The 18,425-nt window shown below is 48.6% G+C and overlaps 8 non-coding genes and 3 pseudogenes across 8 annotated transcripts; all 11 read left to right on the top strand.

The window, feature by feature from the left end:
* Positions 1-409: 409 nt before the first annotated feature.
* LOC141208238 (U2 spliceosomal RNA) lies at positions 410-600 on the top strand. Its single transcript, XR_012278473.1, has one exon. It is a non-coding gene; the product is annotated as a U2 spliceosomal RNA (small nuclear RNA).
* A 1,115-nt stretch (positions 601-1,715) lies between these two features.
* Positions 1,716-1,906, top strand: LOC141208237 (U2 spliceosomal RNA). Its single transcript, XR_012278472.1, has one exon. It is a non-coding gene; the product is annotated as a U2 spliceosomal RNA (small nuclear RNA).
* A 1,115-nt stretch (positions 1,907-3,021) lies between these two features.
* Positions 3,022-3,212, top strand: LOC141208124 (U2 spliceosomal RNA). The gene has a single exon (XR_012278391.1). It is a non-coding gene; the product is annotated as a U2 spliceosomal RNA (small nuclear RNA).
* Positions 3,213-4,327: 1,115 nt separating this feature from the next.
* Positions 4,328-4,518, top strand: LOC141208236 (U2 spliceosomal RNA). Its single transcript, XR_012278471.1, has one exon. It is a non-coding gene; the product is annotated as a U2 spliceosomal RNA (small nuclear RNA).
* Positions 4,519-5,630: 1,112 nt separating this feature from the next.
* LOC141208235 (U2 spliceosomal RNA) lies at positions 5,631-5,821 on the top strand. The gene has a single exon (XR_012278470.1). It is a non-coding gene; the product is annotated as a U2 spliceosomal RNA (small nuclear RNA).
* Positions 5,822-6,936: 1,115 nt separating this feature from the next.
* Positions 6,937-7,127, top strand: LOC141208233 (U2 spliceosomal RNA). The gene has a single exon (XR_012278468.1). It is a non-coding gene; the product is annotated as a U2 spliceosomal RNA (small nuclear RNA).
* A 1,118-nt stretch (positions 7,128-8,245) lies between these two features.
* On the top strand, positions 8,246-8,323 carry LOC141208196 (U2 spliceosomal RNA; annotated as a pseudogene).
* A 5,563-nt stretch (positions 8,324-13,886) lies between these two features.
* On the top strand, positions 13,887-14,080 carry LOC141208156 (U2 spliceosomal RNA). Its single transcript, XR_012278422.1, has one exon. It is a non-coding gene; the product is annotated as a U2 spliceosomal RNA (small nuclear RNA).
* A 1,860-nt stretch (positions 14,081-15,940) lies between these two features.
* Positions 15,941-16,032, top strand: LOC141208209 (U2 spliceosomal RNA; annotated as a pseudogene).
* Positions 16,033-16,826: 794 nt separating this feature from the next.
* On the top strand, positions 16,827-17,007 carry LOC141208164 (U2 spliceosomal RNA; annotated as a pseudogene).
* Positions 17,008-18,124: 1,117 nt separating this feature from the next.
* Positions 18,125-18,315, top strand: LOC141208232 (U2 spliceosomal RNA). Its single transcript, XR_012278467.1, has one exon. It is a non-coding gene; the product is annotated as a U2 spliceosomal RNA (small nuclear RNA).
* Positions 18,316-18,425: the final 110 nt, after the last annotated feature.

Raw genomic sequence — 18,425 nt, 5'->3', positions numbered from 1 at the left:
TAATAGGCTCTGAGCCTTTATATACCTGTGCACAGCAGCAGCCACCTTCAGTCTGCTGCTGGACAGCCAGCAGCAGCAGCAGCAGGAGAGGTATGTAATCAGGAGCCCTCCTGCTAAGGGTAGACAGCTGCTCGTTCCACCCCACCCCCCGCCTTAATTGGTTCTCCTCCCTTCCAACGGTGTTGAGGCGGGTGGGAACAGCAGGGGGTGAAGGTGCTGTGTTTAAAGAGGTGGAGTTATGCAGATCTAAAACGCGTGGATTGCAGCAGCAGCAAGCCGAAAAGTGCAGGCATGTAAGGGATCTAGAGGTTGACAACATGTCTTCTTAACGGGAGTCCAGGAGCTCATCTCCACAAATGGACTTTTCAGGATCCTTGGGTGGCTCCGTAGTTTGAAACCAATTCTGGTTATCGCTTCTCGGCCTTTTGGCTAAGATCAAGTGTAGTATCTGTTCTTATCAGTTTAATATCTGATACGTCCCCTATCTGGGGACCATATATTAAATGGATTTTTAGAACAGGGAGATGGAAAAAGAGCTTGCTCTGTCCACTCCACGCATTGACCTGGTATTGCAGTATCTCCAGGACCGGTGCACCCCTTCTTTAATGCAGTTTCTAAAATCAGAAAGAATTGAATTCAATGTTTTTTGTTCATTTTGCTTGTTTGTCGGATTTTGGGATGGACTCTTTGGCTTTGCTTTTCTTCTCCTCATTGGATTTTTCATGTTCAAAGTTGCAGAAGCCAGATTACAAGCTCATTTTGGTTCAACTTCAGCAACTGTGCATTGCATTGCCATGTAATGTGATGCAATGCTATCTTTCTAGCTCTCCCTTTTTACTTCCTTTTGGATAAACAGACATATTAGGCAAGCATTTTGGAGCTTTCACCTAAATAACTACAGGTGGTGAGATAAGCTGCACAATATAATTGACCTTTCAGTATATTGTTGCACACACACCATCTATTTAGCAAATGCCCTTGTTATCAACAGCAGCCTTTTAAACTCACCTGAGCTAACAGGTATGTGCGCTGGTTACTCTGCTGCGCTTAAAATTTCTTTTTTGGTTTGCTACAATGCCTTTTCTGAAACGTTGTCTCCTTCTGCTGGAACACTGACTTCTTTCATTTAATGCCTGCAGACTATAAAAGAGAACCCAACCCAAAAAGTTTGGTTGATTAGTCTGTGGCATTCTGTTAAACTGTTGCTTATGGCGGTCTCTGTGAGCTTCTCAGCGACATTCAGCCAGCCAGGTATCCTGCCTGCAGTAGATGGAATGTGGCAATGGAACGCTGGCTGCGTGTGTCATAATAGGCTCTGAGCCTTTATATACCTGTGCACAGCAGCAGCCACCTTCAGTCTGCTGCTGGACAGCCAGCAGCAGCAGCAGCAGGAGAGGTATGTAATCAGGAGCCCTCCTGCTAAGGGTAGACAGCTGCTCGTTCCACTCCACCCCCCGCCTTAATTGGTTCTCCTCCCTTCCAACGGTGTTGAGGCGGGTGGGAACAGCAGGGGGTGAAGGTGCTGTGTTTAAAGAGGTGGAGTTATGCAGATCTAAAACGCGTGGATTGCAGCAGTAGCAAGCTGAAAAGTGCAGGCATGTAAGGGATCTAGAGGTTGACAACATGTCTTCTTAACGGGAGTCCAGGAGCTCATCTCCACAAATGGACTTTTCAGGATCCTTGGGTGGCTCCGTAGTTTGAAACCAATTCTGGTTATCGCTTCTCGGCCTTTTGGCTAAGATCAAGTGTAGTATCTGTTCTTATCAGTTTAATATCTGATACGTCCCCTATCTGGGGACCATATATTAAATGGATTTTTAGAACAGGGAGATGGAAAAAGAGCTTGCTCTGTCCACTCCACGCATTGACCTGGTATTGCAGTATCTCCAGGACCGGTGCACCCCTTCTTTAATGCAGTTTCTAAAATCAGAAAGAATTGAATTCAATGTTTTTTGTTCATTTTGCTTGTTTGTCGGATTTTGGGATGGACTCTTTGGCTTTGCTTTTCTTCTCCTCATTGGATTTTTCATGTTCAAAGTTGCAGAAGCCAGATTACAAGCTCATTTTGGTTCAACTTCAGCAACTGTGCATTGCATTGCCATGTAATGTGATGCAATGCTATCTTTCTAGCTCTCCCTTTTTACTTCCTTTTGGATAAACAGACATATTAGGCAAGCATTTTGGAGCTTTCACCTAAATAACTACAGGTGGTGAGATAAACTGCACAATATAATTGACCTTTCAGTATATTGTTGCACACACACCATCTATTTAGCAAATGCCCTTGTTATCAACAGCAGCCTTTTAAACTCACCTGAGCTAACAGGTATGTGCGCTGGTTACTCTGCTGCGCTTAAAATTTCTTTTTTGGTTTGCTACAATGCCTTTTCTGAAACGTTGTCTCCTTCTGCTGGAACACTGACTTCTTTCATTTAATGCCTGCAGACTATAAAAGAGAACCCAACCCAAAAAGTTTGGTTGATTAGTCTGTGGCATTCTGTTAAACTGTTGCTTATGGCGGTCTCTGTGAGCTTCTCAGCGACATTCAGCCAGCCAGGTATCCTGCCTGCAGTAGATGGAATGTGGCAATGGAACGCTGGCTGCGCGTGTCATAATAGGCTCTGAGCCTTTATATACCTGTGCACAGCAGCAGCCACCTTCAGTCTGCTGCTGGACAGCCAGCAGCAGCAGCAGCAGGAGAGGTATGTAATCAGGAGCCCTCCTGCTAAGGGTAGACAGCTGCTCGTTCCACCCCACCCCCCGCCTTAATTGGTTCTCCTCCCTTCCAAGGGTGTTGAGGCGGGTGGGAACAGCAGGGGGTGAAGGTGCTGTGTTTAAAGAGGTGGAGTTATGCAGATCTAAAACGCGTGGATTGCAGCAGCAGCAAGCCGAAAAGTGCAGGCATGTAAGGGATCTAGAGGTTGACAACATGTCTTCTTAACGGGAGTCCAGGAGCTCATCTCCACAAATGGACTTTTCAGGATCCTTGGGTGGCTCCGTAGTTTGAAACCAATTCTGGTTATCGCTTCTCGGCCTTTTGGCTAAGATCAAGTGTAGTATCTGTTCTTATCAGTTTAATATCTGATACGTCCCCTATCTGGGGACCATATATTAAATGGATTTTTAGAACAGGAAGATGGAAAAAGAGCTTGCTCTGTCCACTCCACGCATTGACCTGGTATTGCAGTATCTCCAGGACCGGTGCACCCCTTCTTTAATGCAGTTTCTAAAATCAGAAAGAATTGAATTCAATGTTTTTTGTTCATTTTGCTTGTTTGTCGGATTTTGGGATGGACTCTTTGGCTTTGCTTTTCTTCTCCTCATTGGATTTTTCATGTTCAAAGTTGCAGAAGCCAGATTACAAGCTCATTTTGGTTCAACTTCAGCAACTGTGCATTGCATTGCCATGTAATGTGATGCAATGCTATCTTTCTAGCTCTCCCTTTTTACTTCCTTTTGGATAAACAGACATATTAGGCAAGCATTTTGGAGCTTTCACCTAAATAACTACAGGTGGTGAGATAAGCTGCACAATATAATTGACCTTTCAGTATATTGTTGCACACACACCATCTATTTAGCAAATGCCCTTGTTATCAACAGCAGCCTTTTAAACTCACCTGAGCTAACAGGTATGTGCGCTGGTTACTCTGCTGCGCTTAAAATTTCTTTTTTGGTTTGCTACAATGCCTTTTCTGAAACGTTGTCTCCTTCTGCTGGAACACTGACTTCTTTCATTTAATGCCTGCAGACTATAAAAGAGAACCCAACCCAAAAAGTTTGGTTGATTAGTCTGTGGCATTCTGTTAAACTGTTGCTTATGGCGGTCTCTGTGAGCTTCTCAGCGACATTCAGCCAGCCAGGTATCCTGCCTGCAGTAGATGGAATGTGGCAATGGAACGCTGGCTGCGCGTGTCATAATAGGCTCTGAGCCTTTATATACCTGTGCACAGCAGCAGCCACCTTCAGTCTGCTGCTGGACAGCCAGCAGCAGCAGCAGCAGGAGAGGTATGTAATCAGGAGCCCTCCTGCTAAGGGTAGACAGCTGCTCGTTCCACCCCACCCCCCGCCTTAATTGGTTCTCCTCCCTTCCAACGGTGTTGAGGCGGGTGGGAACAGCAGGGGGTGAAGGTGCTGTGTTTAAAGAGGTGGAGTTATGCAGATCTAAAACGCGTGGATTGCAGCAGCAGCAAGCCGAAAAGTGCAGGCATGTAAGGGATCTAGAGGTTGACAACATGTCTTCTTAACGGGAGTCCAGGAGCTCATCTCCACAAATGGACTTTTCAGGATCCTTGGGTGGCTCCGTAGTTTGAAACCAATTCTGGTTATCGCTTCTCGGCCTTTTGGCTAAGATCAAGTGTAGTATCTGTTCTTATCAGTTTAATATCTGATACGTCCCCTATCTGGGGACCATATATTAAATGGATTTTTAGAACAGGGAGATGGAAAAAGAGCTTGCTCTGTCCACTCCACGCATTGACCTGGTATTGCAGTATCTCCAGGACCGGTGCACCCCTTCTTTAATGCAGTTTCTAAAATCAGAAAGAATTGAATTCAATGTTTTTTGTTCATTTTGCTTGTTTGTCGGATTTTGGGATGGACTCTTTGGCTTTGCTTTTCTTCTCCTCATTGGATTTTTCATGTTCAAAGTTGCAGAAGCCAGATTACAAGCTCATTTTGGTTCAACTTCAGCAACTGTGCATTGCATTGCCATGTAATGTGATGCAATGCTATCTTTCTAGCTCTCCCTTTTTACTTCCTTTTGGATAAACAGACATATTAGGCAAGCATTTTGGAGCTTTCACCTAAATAACTACAGGTGGTGAGATAAGCTGCACAATATAATTGACCTTTCAGTATATTGTTGCACACACACCATCTATTTAGCAAATGCCCTTGTTATCAACAGCAGCCTTTTAAACTCACCTGAGCTAACAGGTATGTGCGCTGGTTACTCTGCTGCGCTTAAAATTTCTTTTTTGGTTTGCTACAATGCCTTTTCTGAAACGTTGTCTCCTTCTGCTGGAACACTGACTTCTTTCATTTAATGCCTGCAGACTATAAAAGAGAACCCAACCCAAAAAGTTTGGTTGATTAGTCTGTGGCATTCTGTTAAACTGTTGCTTATGGCGGTCTCTGTGAGCTTCTCAGCGACATTCAGCCAGCCAGGTATCCTGCCTGCAGTAGATGGAATGTGGCAATGGAACGCTGGCTGCGCGTGTCATAATAGGCTCTGAGCCTTTATATACCTGTGCACAGCAGCAGCCACCTTCAGTCTGCTGCTGGACAGCCAGCAGCAGCAGCAGGAGAGGTATGTAATCAGGAGCCCTCCTGCTAAGGGTAGACAGCTGCTCGTTCCACCCCACCCCCCGCCTTAATTGGTTCTCCTCCCTTCCAACGGTGTTGAGGCGGGTGGGAACAGCAGGGGGTGAAGGTGCTGTGTTTAAAGAGGTGGAGTTATGCAGATCTAAAACGCGTGGATTGCAGCAGCAGCAAGCCGAAAAGTGCAGGCATGTAAGGGATCTAGAGGTTGACAACATGTCTTCTTAACGGGAGTCCAGGAGCTCATCTCCACAAATGGACTTTTCAGGATCCTTGGGTGGCTCCGTAGTTTGAAACCAATTCTGGTTATCGCTTCTCGGCCTTTTGGCTAAGATCAAGTGTAGTATCTGTTCTTATCAGTTTAATATCTGATACGTCCCCTATCTGGGGACCATATATTAAATGGATTTTTAGAACAGGGAGATGGAAAAAGAGCTTGCTCTGTCCACTCCACGCATTGACCTGGTATTGCAGTATCTCCAGGACCGGTGCACCCCTTCTTTAATGCAGTTTCTAAAATCAGAAAGAATTGAATTCAATGTTTTTTGTTCATTTTGCTTGTTTGTCGGATTTTGGGATGGACTCTTTGGCTTTGCTTTTCTTCTCCTCATTGGATTTTTCATGTTCAAAGTTGCAGAAGCCAGATTACAAGCTCATTTTGGTTCAACTTCAGCAACTGTGCATTGCATTGCCATGTAATGTGATGCAATGCTATCTTTCTAGCTCTCCCTTTTTACTTCCTTTTGGATAAACAGACATATTAGGCAAGCATTTTGGAGCTTTCACCTAAATAACTACAGGTGGTGAGATAAGCTGCACAATATAATTGACCTTTCAGTATATTGTTGCACACACACCATCTATTTAGCAAATGCCCTTGTTATCAACAGCAGCCTTTTAAACTCACCTGAGCTAACAGGTATGTGCGCTGGTTACTCTGCTGCGCTTAAAATTTCTTTTTTGGTTTGCTACAATGCCTTTTCTGAAACGTTGTCTCCTTCTGCTGGAACACTGACTTCTTTCATTTAATGCCTGCAGACTATAAAAGAGAACCCAACCCAAAAAGTTTGGTTGATTAGTCTGTGGCATTCTGTTAAACTGTTGCTTATGGCGGTCTCTGTGAGCTTCTCAGCGACATTCAGCCAGCCAGGTATCCTGCCTGCAGTAGATGGAATGTGGCAATGGAACGCTGGCTGCGCGTGTCATAATAGGCTCTGAGCCTTTATATACCTGTGCACAGCAGCAGCCACCTTCAGTCTGCTGCTGGACAGCCAGCAGCAGCAGCAGCAGGAGAGGTATGTAATCAGGAGCCCTCCTGCTAAGGGTAGACAGCTGCTCGTTCCACCCCACCCCCCGCCTTAATTGGTTCTCCTCCCTTCCAACGGTGTTGAGGCGGGTGGGAACAGCAGGGGGTGAAGGTGCTGTGTTTAAAGAGGTGGAGTTATGCAGATCTAAAACGCGTGGATTGCAGCAGCAGCAAGCCGAAAAGTGCAGGCATGTAAGGGATCTAGAGGTTGACAACATGTCTTCTTAACGGGAGTCCAGGAGCTCATCTCCACAAATGGACTTTTCAGGATCCTTGGGTGGCTCCGTAGTTTGAAACCAATTCTGGTTATCGCTTCTCGGCCTTTTGGCTAAGATCAAGTGTAGTATCTGTTCTTATCAGTTTAATATCTGATACGTCCCCTATCTGGGGACCATATATTAAATGGATTTTTAGAACAGGGAGATGGAAAAAGAGCTTGCTCTGTCCACTCCACGCATTGACCTGGTATTGCAGTATCTCCAGGACCGGTGCACCCCTTCTTTAATGCAGTTTCTAAAATCAGAAAGAATTGAATTCAATGTTTTTTGTTCATTTTGCTTGTTTGTCGGATTTTGGGATGGACTCTTTGGCTTTGCTTTTCTTCTCCTCATTGGATTTTTCATGTTCAAAGTTGCAGAAGCCAGATTACAAGCTCATTTTGGTTCAACTTCAGCAACTGTGCATTGCATTGCCATGTAATGTGATGCAATGCTATCTTTCTAGCTCTCCCTTTTTACTTCCTTTTGGATAAACAGACATATTAGGCAAGCATTTTGGAGCTTTCACCTAAATAACTACAGGTGGTGAGATAAGCTGCACAATATAATTGACCTTTCAGTATATTGTTGCACACACACCATCTATTTAGCAAATGCCCTTGTTATCAACAGCAGCCTTTTAAACTCACCTGAGCTAACAGGTATGTGCGCTGGTTACTCTGCTGCGCTTAAAATTTCTTTTTTGGTTTGCTACAATGCCTTTTCTGAAACGTTGTCTCCTTCTGCTGGAACACTGACTTCTTTCATTTAATGCCTGCAGACTATAAAAGAGAACCCAACCCAAAAAGTTTGGTTGATTAGTCTGTGGCATTCTGTTAAACTGTTGCTTATGGCGGTCTCTGTGAGCTTCTCAGCGACATTCAGCCAGCCAGGTATCCTGCCTGCAGTAGATGGAATGTGGCAATGGAACGCTGGCTGCGCGTGTCATAATAGGCTCTGAGCCTTTATATACCTGTGCACAGCAGCAGCCACCTTCAGTCTGCTGCTGGACAGCCAGCAGCAGCAGCAGCAGCAGGAGAGGTATGTAATCAGGAGCCCTCCTGCTAAGGGTAGACAGCTGCTCGTTCCACCCCACCCCCCGCCTTAATTGGTTCTCCTCCCTTCCAACGGTGTTGAGGCGGGTGGGAACAGCAGGGGGTGAAGGTGCTGTGTTTAAAGAGGTGGAGTTATGCAGATCTAAAACGCGTGGATTGCACCAGCAGCAAGCCGAAAAGTGCAGGCATGTAAGGGATCTAGAGGTTGACAACATGTCTTCTTAACGGGAGTCCAGGAGCTCATCTCCACAAATGGACTTTTCAGGATCCTTGGGTGGCTCCGTAGTTTGAAACCATTTCTGGTTATCGCTTCTCGGCCTTTTGGCTAAGATCAAGTGTAGTATCTGTTCTTTTAAGAACACAAGAGCTACGATCTACACTTGACGAGAGCGATCGAACTCGGAAGGAGAAGAGCTTCGGAGCCCAGCTGACATCAGAGAACGAAGGCGGATATCGGTGGGAGGAAGAAGCTCTAAAGAATCCAGAAGAAGACGAAGACTCGGAGAAGAATCGGGCTGTCCTGTGGAATCTTCGAGGAAGAAAATCATCGTGACAAAGACCTTTCGGGGAATTTGTCCAGAACACGACGGGAGAAGAATCTGCATAGCTCCACCCATTCCGGGAAGAGTTCCAGATCCAGCTCCAAGAAGTAACTGCAGGAGGAAAGCCATGGCAAGCGCTGCGAGGAAGGCCGAAAAGAAGAGCCTGGAGCTGGGGACAGCCAGGAGGGCCCAGCCAGGAGCCGATTCTGACCCCAAGGACTCTGCCTCCACGACTGGCCAGCAGAAGGGACCCCAGAAGCCCCGCCACGAAGCTCCAGCCCTGGAGCCATGGATGCGGCAGACGGTGGCCCTGAAGCTGAAGGAAGTGGATGGGAGGGTGCCGGACATGTCCTCGGACGTGTTCTGCCAGAAGATGCTGCTGGATCGAGGCTTCTCCAGGTCGGACACCCTCAGCATCCAGACCTTCTTGACGGGGATCTTCTTCGTCACCTTCGCCACTGTGAACACCTGCAGGAGGTTCTGGGAAATGGTAAGCGCAAAAGGACCGGATAATTCTTTCTCTGCCTTTACAGGTAGCTGCCCTATCCAGAGGGATGAAAGGAGGATCACGGTCTCCATGCGCAACCCGCACACCCCAGGCCAAGACATCTGTACCTTCCTGAGACGCTTCTGTTTGGTTGTGAAGGAACCCTCTCACATCCTGAATGGACTCGGCTTCTGGACAGGTAAGTGGTCGGTGACCGTTAGACTTCACAGGGACCTGGCGTACTCAGACGGACTTCGGCACCTGCCCCCGACATTCTCCCTGGGCAACTCCTACGGCCTCATCTATTACCCGGACATGCCGCGGAACTGCAGGAGATGCGGCAAGAACGGCCACGAGATGAAGGACTGTAAGGAGGATGCCTGCAGGATTTGTCGAGTGACGGGACACAGCTCGAAGGACTGCCCGAAGAAGACGTCCTGCAACCTGTGTGGGCTGGCGGCTCATCTGTACAAGGATTGCCCCAGGCGTGAGAGATCCTGGGCATCGGTGGTTGCGACGACCCCAGCTACGGAGGACAAGGCCCCGACGACCAGGCCTGTGAAGGTCAAGGACGCGACGACCAAGGCCCCAGCGGCCAAGGCCGAGACGACCAAGGCCAAAGCGGTCAAGGAGTCGGTGGCCAAAGCCCCAGCGATGGTCCCAGCAGCTCTGAAGCAGAAGAAAAAGTCAAAGGAGGGTAAGAGTTCTGTCACCCCTCTCTCGATCCCTCCCCCTGCCACCCCCGTCCAATCCCCCCCACCCCGGCCACCCCTGCTGAGGATTCCACTTCCTCTTCCTCCTTCCCCTACTCCTCAGCAGGTGTCCTTTCCCCTGCCCCGGCAGCCACTCTCCCTCCCCAGACCATGGTAGCGGTGGAATTAACCTTTCCTCCACCCGCCGCTATCTATTCCGAGGAGGATTTTCCCCTTCTTGTCTCCCCAGTTCCAACCCGGGGAAAGAGGAAGGTGGAGGACAGCCCTGCTACTGAATCCTCCAAAAAGAAGATTCTGGATTTCGTAGGCGAAAAGGAGGATACCCTCCCTGAGCCAGAAGAGATGGAGCACATGGTTGAGACCCTGGTGGCCGAGCCAGAAGAGGAGGAACTGGTGGTCGCCGAGATTGAGGCCGCGCTGCTTGACCAGATGGAGGAAGAGGGCCTGCTGGTGATCCCGTCACCAGCAGTCAACACCGACGAGGGACCACCCGACCGGAGTGGTAACTAAGGTGTATTGCCTGCGCTAACTTTTTCTTTTTTCCCTACATGATGGCTAATATTAACTTATTTTCCATTAATGTCAGGAGCATCAAGGACAAGTTCAGACGTCAGACTATTTATGCCTTCCTTACTTCCCAGTTGTGTGATGTTTATATGTTGCAGGAATGTTCCCTTCCCTCCTCTAGGTCCTTCAAACATCTGGCCAGGGAGTGGTCCCACGGTCCATCCTACTGGTCCGGTGGGGGTGACTGCAAGTCTGCGGGGGTCGCAATTCTGATCAGGGGGGGCGCATTCACGCTTGAGTCCGTCCAGGAGCTCATCTGCGGCAGGGCTCTTGTTGTAGATGGCAACTGGGCGGGAGAACCTGTCAGGTTCATCAACGTGTATGCGTCCCCACTGAAGAATGAGCGTTTGGAGCTTTTCCAGACCCTGCGGCTTCAGCTTGCCACCACCAGGACCTTAGTGATGGCCGGGGATTTCAACTGCCCCATCGAGGAGGACGGTCGTAGTTCTGGCACATCTGCCAAGTCGGACATCACGTCCAAGCTGCTCATCGAGATGGTAACCGAGGCCTCTCTTCAGGACGTGGTGGGCTCCATGGGGAGAGGCTCCACGAACTATTCGTGGAGCCGACCCGATGGCTCACTCCGCTCCAGGATTGACTTTGTGTTCACCTCTCGGGCAGTCAGGCAGAGTAGGCACTCGATGGTCTCCTGCTTCTTCTCCGACCACAGAGCCATTCACTTACAAGGTGTCCTCGGCGACGGTTTTCCGTCCGGCCCCGGCTCCTGGAAGCTGAATTGTGCTCTGCTGGCTCAGGATGAAGTCGTGGAGGAGCTGAGAGCAGCCTACGCAATGTGGCAGTCCTACAAGGGTAGCTTCCAAACAGTCTCTGATTGGTGGGAATATGTTAAACTTGAGTTTCGCTGTTTCTTTCAGGCCAAGGGTCGACAACAGGAGTGTGAGAAGAGGAGGGACTTCAGAGGGCTGCAGCGCGAGCTGCGGTCGCTGCAGGACCTTCTTCACTGCGGCTGGGACGTGAGGGAGGAGCTGGAGGAGACCAAGAAGAGCCTGAAAAGGCACTTTGAGGAGGAGTCCAAGCGAATCATCTTCCGTTCCAAAGTGGAGAATCTGGAGAAGGGTGAGAAATGTAACTCATTCTTTTTCAGGAAACTTCATGCCGGTCACACGCCCCTGAACGAGCTGCGAGACGAGAGCGGAAACATGCGACGTGGGAAGGAGGACGTGATGAGGGTCGTCAGCGACTTCTACAGCGAACTCTACTCCCACAAGACTACCGACCCCGACGCTGCTGATAAGTTCCTGTCAGGTATCACTAACCATCTTGATCCTGCAGGCACGGCAGCCTTGGACAAACCTCTGATGGTGGGCGAATTGCTCTCTGCCGCTAAATCCTTTAGGACCGGCAGGACCCCGGGCAGTGATGGTCTTCCAGCGGAGCTCTATGTAGCGCTGGGAGACCTCATCTGTCCGGACCTGTTGGACCTGTACGAGGAGATGGTGGTGGAGGGTAGAATGCCTCCATCTTTGAGGGAAGGAATGGTCACGATCCTGTACAAGCGGAAGGGAGAGAGGTGCGACCTGAGGAATTGGCGTCCCATCACTCTGCTCAACGTGGACTACAAGATCCTGGCCAAGACGATGGCGACACGACTTAAGACGGTCATCGGACGGATCATCCACCCGGACCAGACCTGCGGCATCCCTGGACGTCGCATCGCAGACAGCCTCGCTCTCGTGCGGGACACGGTCGAGTACATCAAGGTCCGCCGCGCACACGCGGCCCTGGTCTCCTTGTATCAGGAGAAGGCCTTCGACCGGGTTTCCCACGAGTTCATGGGCCGAGCTCTGCACCGGTTAGGTTTGGGTAACATGTTTTGTTCGTATGTCCGTCTGATGTATTTTGATATCCACAGCTCGGTGTTGGTGAACGGCTGGAAGACTGACCCCTTCCCTGTCCTCTCTGGGGTCAGACAAGGCTGCCCTCTATCACCTCTTCTTTTTGTTTCTGTTATAGAACTCTTCGCAGAGGCTATCCGGCAGAATGGAGAGATCAGAGGGATCACCGCACCGGGTCCGGGACGACATGAGGTCAAGTGCTCGCTCTACATGGACGACGTCACCGTCTTCTGCGCTGATCGTGGTTCAGTCGACGCCCTCGTCCAGACGTGTGAGAGGTTCGGCCGGGCTTCAGGGGCCAAAGTCAACTGCAGGAAGTCGGAAGCCATGCTCTTCGGGGATTGGCAGCCGGCCTCCTCCGCCCCCTTCCCCTTCAACATTCAACCGGATTTCCTCAAGGTGCTGGGAGTCTGGTTCGGGAAGGAAAGAGCGGCCCTCAAGTCCTGGCAAGAACGCTTGGCCAAGGTGAAGCAACGGATCGGACTCTGGAGCCTCAGACACCTCACTTGTGAGGGTAAGGCACTCGTCCTGCGTAATGAGGTCCTGCCCGTCTTGCAGTACACGGCGCAGGCCTGGCCCCCACACGTCACTGTGTGCAGGGCCATTACCAGGACAGTGTTTCACTTTGTCTGGGGATCCAAGATGGACAGAGTCAGGCGGGCCGTCATGTACAAGGAGCCTCGCAAGGGTGGGAAGGGCGTTCCAGATATCCCCACCCTCCTGCGATCCTCTTTTGTGTGTGATTGTGTCCGCCGGACTTTGCAAGTCAAGAATGGCTCCGCGGGCAGGTCCATGTCTCGCTTCTTCCTGCTTCCTCTTTGGAGGCGACTCGGCTGGGACAAGTGGGACAGCTCCTTCCCCTACAACTGGACGACGCCATGGTTCTACGGAGACGTCGTTCGATTTGTGGGGGAGCATCAACTGGAGGGACTCAAGCCCGACTTGTGGAAGCCCAAAACTATCCACAAGCTAATCAGAGCCAAGGATGACGTGGAGAACATCACAGGACTTCACCAGGACACGCTGGAGACTGTGTGGACAAATGTGTCGTCTGACAGGCTGACCAACGGGCACAAGGACTTGTCGTGGATGGCGATTCAGGGCGGACTGCCCGTCCGGTCATTCATGCATGCCCGGAACCTGTGTAAGACCCGGTACTGCCCAAGGTGCCCCTTCGTGGAGGAAACATCTTTGCACACTTTTTGGGACTGCGGATTTGCACAGCGCCTATTGACTGCACTTGAGGACGACCTGAGGAACTCTGTCCCCAGGGCGAGCCTATCGCACCATTCTGTGCTTTACGGACTCTTCCCTGGGGTTCATACCGTCGGAGCCATCCAGGAGGCTTGGCGCCTTATGAACTGCTTCAAGGATGCCGTTTGGGTCGCCAGGAACCGGCTCATCTTGAGGAGGGAGAGGATGTCCATCCAGGACTGCCGCAGGCTGATCCACAGCCTGCTCAGAGACTATTCCATCATGGACGGTCCGGAGGACGAGGACGAGGACTAAACCCCTCCTCCCCCTCTCCCCTTATGTGTCTTGTCTTTCAATAAAGCTTCGGGCCTGTGATTTTCCCCTCCCCATCCCCTTTTTCCCAATCCCCATCCCTTATCACGGTTCGTCGTACTGTATTGATTGACATGCTTTTTCTTTCAGATTGAGTGTTTTGTGTAGCATAGGGGTGTGATGTGTCTAGTTAGTGCGTCGTATCCTCATGCTATGTAAATATGATGTAGAATTCTGTGTGTACTGGGCTGCGGCACTGTACACTGTCTGTTAACTTATTTTTTGTGCTAATAAAAGATATATTCAATCAAAAAAATCTGTTCTTATCAGTTTAATATCTGATACGTCCCCTATCTGGGGACCATATATTAAATGGATTTTTAGAACAGGGAGATGGAAAAAGAGCTTGCTCTGTCCACTCCACGCATTGAGCTGGTATTGCAGTATCTCCAGGATCGGTGCACCCCTTCTTTAATGCAGTTTCTAAAATCAGAAAGAATTGAATTCAATGTTTTTTGTTCATTTTGCTTGTTTGTTGGATTTTGGGATGGACTCTTTGGCTTTGCTTTTCTTCTCCTCATTGGATTTTTCATGTTCAAAGTTGCAGAAGCCAGATTACAAGCTCATTTTGGTTCAACTTCAGCAACTGTGCATTGCATTGCCATGTAATGTGATGCAATGCTATCTTTCTAGCTCTCCCTTTTTACTTCCTTTTGGATAAACAGACATATTAGGCAAGCATTTTGGAGCTTTCACCTAAATAACTACAGGTGGTGAGATAAGCTGCACAATATAATTGACCTTTCAGTATATTGTTGCACACACACCATCTATTTAGCAAATGCCCTTGTTATCAACAGCAGCCTTTTAAACTCACCTGAGCTAACAGGTATGTGCGCTGGTTACTCTGCTGCGCTTAAAATTTCTTTTTTGGTTTGCTACAATGCCTTTTCTGAAACGTTGTCTCCTTCTGCTGGAACACTGACTTCTTTCATTTAATGCCTGCAGACTATAAAAGAGAACCCAACCCAAAAAGTTTGGTTGATTAGTCTGTGGCATTCTGTTAAACTGTTGCTTATGGCGGTCTCTGTGAGCTTCTCAGCGACATTCAGCCAGCCAGGTATCCTGCCTGCAGTAGATGGAATGTGGCAATGGAACGCTGGCTGCGCGTGTCATAATAGGCTCTGAGCCTTTACAGGATCGGTGCACCCCTTCTTTAATGCAGTTTCTAAAATCAGAAAGAATTGAATTCAATGTTTTTTGTTCATTTTGCTTGTTTGTTGGATTTTGGGATGGACTCTTTGGCTTTGCTTTTCTTCTCCTCATTGGATTTTTCATGTTCAAAGTTGCAGAAGCCAGATTACAAGCTCATTTTGGTTCAACTTCAGCAACTGTGCATTGCATTGCCATGTAATGTGATGCAATGCTATCTTTCTAGCTCTCCCTTTTTACTTCCTTTTGGATAAACAGACATATTAGGCAAGCATTTTGGAGCTTTCACCTAAATAACTACAGGTGGTGAGATAAGCTGCACAATATAATTGACCTTTCAGTATATTGTTGCACACACACCATCTATTTAGCAAATGCCCTTGTTATCAACAGCAGCCTTTTAAACTCACCTGAGCTAACAGGTATGTGCGCTGGTTACTCTGCTGCGCTTAAAATTTCTTTTTTGGTTTGCTACAATGCCTTTTCTGAAACGTTGTCTCCTTCTGCTGGAACACTGACTTCTTTCATTTAATGCCTGCAGACTATAAAAGAGAACCCAACCCAAAAAGTTTGGTTGATTAGTCTGTGGCATTCTGTTAAACTGTTGCTTATGGCGGTCTCTGTGAGCTTCTCAGCGACATTCAGCCAGCCAGGTATCCTGCCTGCAGTAGATGGAATGTGGCAATGGAACGCTGGCTGCGCGTGTCATAATAGGCTCTGAGCCTTTATATACCTGTGCACAGCAGCAGCCACCTTCAGTCTGCTGCTGGACAGCCAGCAGCAGCAGCAGCAGGAGAGGTATGTAATCAGGAGCCCTCCTGCTAAGGGTAGACAGCTGCTCGTTCCACCCCACCCCCCGCCTTAATTGGTTCTCCTCCCTTCCAACGGTGTTGAGGCGGGTGGGAACAGCAGGGGGTGAAGGTGCTGTGTTTAAAGAGGTGGAGTTATGCAGATCTAAAACGCGTGGATTGCAGCAGCAGCAAGCCGAAAAGTGCAGGCATGTAAGGGATCTAGAGGTTGACAACATGTCTTCTTAACGGGAGTCCAGGAGCTCATCTCCACAAATGGACTTTTCAGGATCCTTGGGTGGCTCCGTAGTTTGAAACCAATTCTGGTTATCGCTTCTCGGCCTTTTGGCTAAGATCAAGTGTAGTATCTTTCGAAAAGGCGGTTTTGGATGTTGGCCGCCCTAGTAGATTGATACATTATGCACACTGGGGTTTAGGCGCTTGTTAGTACGCCAGGTGGCTAATATAGTCATCTGGTGGAAAGCATGGCCCCCCAGGATCGACGCCATTGGGCCGGGGAAGATCGAAAGCCCGAAGTGTGAAGTGCCCCAGGAGTGGTGACCCTGGGGTGCCTTAACTCACTGGGATTGGGAACCCCACTTGAGTTTATGGCACATTTGCACTAGCACTTCAATATTTCTTTCTTCACACACACCCTTATTCCGGGCCTTCTGGCCTTAGGATGGGGAATTTTTCAATTCCCGGTCGAAGGTCCGGGCAGTATTATACTGTGAAACCTTCACTATTTATTTAATTTTTTTTTGTCACTGTGTGTCCACTTTTTCACGTGTGTCCACGTCCTTACTAGGATTTTGTCGGGATGCGGTTCCCTTACGGGTTCCTCTCTTGGCAGGTCTAGGGGGGGAGTGTGTGGCCATCAGGTTCCGCTCCCCCCTGAACCCCACTGGCTCTCCTCTTTCGGGAGGAGAGCGTTGTTGGCTCCCCTCTTCCGGGAGGGGAGCACAGTCTTTGGCTCCCAGTGCCTTGCTCGGGTGAGAACTCGGGCAGGTATTGGGGGTAAGATTGGGTCGCCTCTGGCCCCGGCTGGAGGTGGCTATTTGTCCCTGTTCCTCGCAGTGGCCTTCTGGCTCGGAGGGACGGGGAATGGTTTGGGGGACCCTTCTCCTTTTGGAGAGGGTTTCAAGAAGACCAGCATCCTAGTGCACTTTTTTTTGTGGCAATTGTCACTTTTTTAAGCGCACTCGGGTTTTGTACACGAATTCGGGCTTTCGAAAAAAAAAAATCTGTTCTTATCAGTTTAATATCTGATACGTCCCCTATCTGGGGACCATATATTAAATGGATTTTTAGAACAGGGAGATGGAAAAAGAGCTTGCTCTGTCCACTCCACGCATTGACCTGGTATTGCAGTATCTCCAGGACCGGTGCACCCCTTCTTTAATGCAGTTTCTAAAATCAGAAAGAATTGAATTCAATGTTTTTTGTTCATTTTGCTTGTTTGTCGGATTTTGGGATGGACTCTTTGGCTTTGCTTTTCTTCTCCTCATTGGATTTTTCATGTTCAAAGTTGCAGAAGCCAGATTACAAGCTCATTTTGGTTCAACTTCAGCAACTGTGCATTGCATTGCCATGTAATGTGATGCAATGCTATCTTTCTAGCTCTCCCTTTTTACTTCCTTTTGGATAAACAGACATATTAGGCAAGCATTTTGGAGCTTTCACCTAAATAACTACAGGTGGTGAGATAAGCTGCACAATATAATTGACCTTTCAGTATATTGTTGCACACACACCATCTATTTAGCAAATGCCCTTGTTATCAACAGCAGCCTTTTAAACTCACCTGAGCTAACAGGTATGTGCGCTGGTTACTCTGCTGCGCTTAAAATTTCTTTTTTGGTTTGCTACAATGCCTTTTCTGAAACGTTGTCTCCTTCTGCTGGAACACTGACTTCTTTCATTTAATGCCTGCAGACTATAAAAGAGAACCCAACCCAAAAAGTTTGGTTGATTAGTCTGTGGCATTCTGTTAAACTGTTGCTTATGGCGGTCTCTGTGAGCTTCTCAGCGACATTCAGCCAGCCAGGTATCCTGCCTGCAGTAGATGGAATGTGGCAATGGAACGCTGGCTGCGCGTGTCATAATAGGCTCTGAGCCTTTATATACCTGTGCACAGCAGCAGCCACCTTCAGTCTGCTGCTGGACAGCCAGCAGCAGCAGCAGCAGCAGGAGAGGTATGTAATCAGGAGCCCTCCTGCTAAGGGTAGACAGCTGCTCGTTCCACCCCACCCCCCGCCTTAATTGGTTCTCCTCCCTTCCAACGGTGTTGAGGCGGGTGGGAACAGCAGGGGTGAAGGTGCTGTGTTTAAAGAGGTGGAGTTATGCAGATCTAAAACGCGTGGATTGCAGCAGCAGCAAGCCGAAAAGTGCAGGCATGTAAGGGATCTAGAGGTTGACAACATGTCTTCTTAACGGGAGTCCAGGAGCTCATCTCCACAAATGGACTTTTCAGGATCCTTGGGTGGCTCCGTAGTTTGAAACCAATTCTGGTTATCGCTTCTCGGCCTTTTGGCTAAGATCAAGTGTAGTATCTGTTCTTATCAGTTTAATATCTGATACGTCCCCTATCTGGGGACCATATATTAAATGGATTTTTAGAACAGGGAGATGGAAAAAGAGCTTGCTCTGTCCACTCCACGCATTGACCTGGTATTGCAGTATCTCCAGGACCGGTGCACCCCTTCTTTAATGCAGTTTCTAAAATCAGAAAGAATTGAATTCAATGTTTTTTGTTCATTTTGCTTGTTTGTCGGATTTTGGGATGGACTCTTTGGCTTTGCTTTTCTTCTCCTC

The sequence above is a fragment of the Phyllobates terribilis genome, unplaced genomic scaffold (genome assembly GCF_046119375.1).
Source record: "Phyllobates terribilis strain yellow unplaced genomic scaffold, ASM4611937v1 Scaffold_168__1_contigs__length_4147262, whole genome shotgun sequence".
Lineage (NCBI taxonomy): Eukaryota > Metazoa > Chordata > Amphibia > Anura > Dendrobatidae > Phyllobates > Phyllobates terribilis.
Note: the sequence above shows the minus strand (reverse complement) of the source record. Positions and strands in the feature narration are given on the sequence as shown.